We start from the raw sequence: 4,866 nt of genomic DNA, 5'->3' as shown, positions 1-4,866 counted from the left end.
TTGAATTTTAAAAAAAAATGTCCTCCATAGACTCATGTATTTGAACTGTTGGCCCCTGTTTGGTTAATACCTCAGTTTCATGCGATTATGGAACTTTTTGGATATGAAGCCTTACTAGAGAAAGTGCATCATTGGGGGGACAGCTTTGAGAGTTTTTAGCCTCACTGCAGGTCCAGTTTTCTCTTGGCTTACTGTGTGGTGAAATCTGATCTCTCAACTTCCTGGTTTGGCTGCCTTCCTCAACTGTATTTATTCCCACTTCAGAACTGTAAGTCAAATAATCTCTTTCTTCCATAGTTGGTTTTAGTTATGGCATTTTTATTAAAGCAACAAAAAGTAGGTAATGTACCTTCCTTCAAGGCTCAGGACTTTCCCAGAAATGGGGACAGAGGTTTTGTGAGATCTAGAGATCATGAAGCTAAAACATTTTTTCCCTGCACATAAGAAGGTTGCTGCAGTTAGGAACTCATAGCAGGCATGGTTTCCTGCACAGGATAAAGCCAAGCAACATTATAGCATAGAGGATGGAAGGGTTCACAAGATCCCATCCCTAGTTGAAGAAGTATTGAAGATTAATGGGTTCTAGAGGGGGTAGAGTCAGTTTTTAAAGGGCATGGCCAGGTAAATTGACCATACTCTAGTGGGTATCACGCTACTACAAGTATATAGTTAGCACAAATTAGACTTGGTGAGTTATTAAAAAATATAGAAAAAGGACAAGAGGTTGGAAGGGATGGAGTGAGTCTTGGAGGAGATGGGAAGTAGACTGGTTAATATGATCAAAATATATTATATACACATATGAAATGCCAAAACAATTAATGAAATGTTATATTAAAATAATTTTAACTGATTTATAATAGGAAAAATCAAACATTTTAATTGAATACACCCAAGTAAAGAAGCAGCTCCTGCCTGTAACTCCAGCTTTGTGGCTGAGACAGGCACATAGTCTGATTCGGGTCGCTTCCTGGCAATCCAGCCTTAGCTAAAACAGCTCTGATTTCAGGGAGATACCATGTCTAAAGGCAATAACTTAGAGGACCATACAGGAAGAAGACATCTGATGTGTCATCTGGTCTTCCCCTGCCCGCACATGGATTCATGTACCTGCACGCTAATGTGCAGGTGTCAGACACATGCATACACAAGTTACTTCATGTGGAACAGTCTGAGGCAGTGAGGAAGCTAAGAAAACAGGGTCACTACTTCAATGGCAACCCTATCTCAAAGAAAGACAAAAAAAAAAAAAACAGCAATGAATGAAGAATCACTTCCTATTTAGAATTACTGTTATTCTCTTGTTCTACGTTATCTATTGTCTTCAGTGCAAATGCACACATGCGTAGGAACATTCATAACTAAATACATACATAACACCAAGAACAGTATGAAAAATATTAGATATTGTGGGCATTGCTTTGCCTCATTTCGTCTTTGTCAGGTAATTTAATGGCTTCTTTGCATTCAACAACATAGATACCATTTGTCTATTTCAATTGTTTCTTTTTTTGGACATATACAGTATTAAAATTTCCCTATTATAGAGCCTTTATCATTTTATATCTGTATACAAATCCATATATCTCTTAATCCTTTAATACAATTGCCTAAAAGTAGCTTTTCAAATTATTTATAAAAAAATAATTGGTCTTCTGAAAATGTCACACCAGACACAAAGTAGCCATTCCAAAAAGGAGCACATTTTGAAGAATTACTGTCTCAGAAGGTATCTTTAAAGTCGTCACTGACTTTAGTTGCTGCTCTGTTTATTGAAACATGGACTTTGGTGATCGTATTATGCTGTGTGATTGTCAAGTCATGCACTTCTCATTCTTCGAGGACTGTCTTGGGAATTTTTCATCTCTGAAAGCCTGACATAGAAAGAATCTTACTTCCTTTGTCTTGGGTTTTGGGCACCTACAGATTATATCACACACTTCATGTAGACCTTATTAAAATGGGTCATTCACAGGGTTAAGAATTCAAATGGAAATCCTGCAAGAGTTTTGCCAAGTTTTGTCTGTCAGTCTATAGAATAAGTTCAGGGAGACATCCCATGTCACAGTCATGCCTTTTGTAAGAGCCACATACTCTTGCTTTGAGGAAAAAGTTGCCCTTGATGAATTTCTTGTTTGAATTTATCTGTCACTATCCATGTCAGAGAATGTTCCCTGCCCATTCTTCATTTATTTATTTTCTGGCAGTTGTTTTGTCCTTTCAGGGACTTGTAGGTTTTTTATATTTTAGTAAGTATTTAAAAAAAAACTGGCAGCCAGCATGTTTTATTTATGAAGTGACATTTCTAATTTTTTAAAGTCATGTATTCCCAGCAGTTGTCCCATTCTTCATAAAGTCGGGAGTCATCCAAGGTTTTGTAATTCCCATACCACAGCAAGAAAGCATTGCTGGTTTTTAAAAAACATTGAGTTAGAATTGCAAGCAATTGGTTGATAATTTGTTGATTCATTTGAAAGTTAACATGATGTTTTTGTTCTCATTTCTGCTTTGTAGTTCTAGGTGCTTGTAGGCTTTTTTGCTCAGCAGGTCCTACCATCATTTCAAATTCATCAACTGCACGGCTGATGGAAAGCAGCCCATTGCCTCCTCCATTCCTCCATTTCTCTCAGTTAAGTCACTGACTTTTCAGCCCAGAAGAGAAGCTTGGTTGCTCTTTTATCTTTCGTATGTTTGATGATCCTCTGACCCAGATTTTCAGGACGTTTTAGATTCTGTCTGTTTTTCTATACCATAGATGCCTCAGAAGTGACAGAAAGTGATGTTGTCCTTTCCAGCTTCTGATTCCAAATGCTTCATTTACATATAGCACAGAAATCTTTAGAAAGACCACATACAATCCCAGTGTGGGGCTCAGAAAATATATAACTAGCTTTTATGTAATATCTGTCACCAAACCTGTCTTTCTAAAAATACCAAACAATTCCAGTTCTCAATGTCATCCCTGCTTATTTACCAGAAATATGCCACAGCCCCAGGCGGCCTCCTTGCCATCTATGCACTCTTTCAGCCATGTTTCCCCTAAAATATTTACTAGATGTTCATTTTAGAAGACTACTTAAGCCATTGTTTCCCTTCCTACCAAATCTTATCTAACTATTGGTTTTAGTGATGGTTTTGAACCACAGCCCCATGAAGTCAAGGGGTCTTATCTAGAAAGTTAGAAGACATATCATAGGGGAAATATAGGAAATTTAAGTTGATGGACTCTACCCTAAACCCTGCTGTAGTAATAATGGCTTTATTTTTTATCTGCATTTCATGTTGGGGCTAATGGCTCATGCACACCCTGAGATGTATGTGCGGTCTATTTGTATCTATTTTTATGTCTGTCTTTCTCTGTGTTTTAAGCTAATTATTATGAAAGAAGATTAAATAATACTATGCCAATTAGATAATAAGTAAAATATACCTATTACATATTTTACCAATAAGTACCAAATACACTGATACAGACTAAGTGAATACACACTAATACACACTGAACAAACTAATATTTGTTTTTCTTGCTTCTTCAAAGAGTATATGTCCTCCAATTTTCATAATGTGAACACAGATTTAGAGACACTACATTAATTTAAGTGCAAGTATACATTTTTAGAAGACAAATCTTTCCTAGGCTAGGTTTAATAGGGACATGATAAGGGAGGGCATGTTGCATGTTTCCAGTTGTGAGACAAAAGTCTTGGGTATTAACCTGCTCATCTCTCTGTTTTGTTACTGAACCCAGAATTCTGTCATGTATTCCTTAATAAGAATGCTAAGTAAGGGAACTTCCTTAGTAAGGCTAACTAAGAAAACTACCTCTGCCTCTGCAGTTTGGAATGTATTTATCTCTCCACAAGGCTGTCCATATAGCAAAACTCTCCTCTTTGTTGTAGGTCCCTTCCTTTCTGGATCATTGTGACAAAACAGAAGAGGTTATCAGATTAACAAAGTGAAGAAATTCAAAATTATACAATTTTATAAATTCCTGTGGTCTTGGTGATCATTGGTTAGCAGCATGCAAATGCCTCTAATTTGAGTTATTTAACCCTAGGATGGTTTCCATCTCTTGAATTTGTCATTTACCAAGAGTCTCCTCCACTCCAGGAAGGAGCTCTTTCTTTGCATTGGTGATTTTCTTTTAATAAAGCCAGTGGTGCAGAAAAGGTATAATATTCAACATACTTTCTATAGGGTATTAGCGATTTCTCATTGCTTTGTGTGATAAAATTCCCAATAAAGCAAGGGGAAGAAGGTTATTCTGCTTTTAATATGGAAGTATATTCCATCATGGTGGTAGGGTCTTCAGACAACTAGTCACATTGCAATCAGGAAGCAAATGTAAGAAATGCTGGCATTCAACTAGCTGGCATTTTCTTTATTTAGCTCAGGATTATAGCCCATGGAATGACACTGTCCACATAAAGAGTGAGTTTTCTCATATCAGTTATCATCTATCCAGGGGTTTGTTTCTATGATGATTCTAACCCCCCTTCAAATTGATAATCATAATCAAGTACTGTAACTTTTCACTTTGACTCCAAACTGTATCAGTAAATCATAACATCCACCTCTGCCCTCTAAGACTTCATTTCCATCTCATAACACAAAATACATATAGTCCCTCTCTGAAACTTCTCCCATGGATTTCTATAGTCCCCAGCTGGTGCTGAAGACATGAGGGACTACTAGAGAGGTTCAAAGCTTCAGTCCATATTGGAAAGCCAAAGAAGCCAGGTTTCAAAGTCAGTGAAATGGTATGCAGCAGTTGCATTCACCAGTAAAGAGTAAAGTCAGGCAAGCAAGCAGCCAGGTTTTCCTTAGGACATCTTCAGATCTAGACTGCTCCAAAGGTGCTATCTC

The sequence above is a fragment of the Cricetulus griseus genome, chromosome 3 (assembly GCF_003668045.3).
Source record: "Cricetulus griseus strain 17A/GY chromosome 3, alternate assembly CriGri-PICRH-1.0, whole genome shotgun sequence".
NCBI classification, from domain to species: Eukaryota; Metazoa; Chordata; class Mammalia; order Rodentia; family Cricetidae; genus Cricetulus; species Cricetulus griseus.
The sequence above is the reverse complement of the archived record's forward strand: the minus strand, read 5'-3'. Positions refer to the sequence as shown.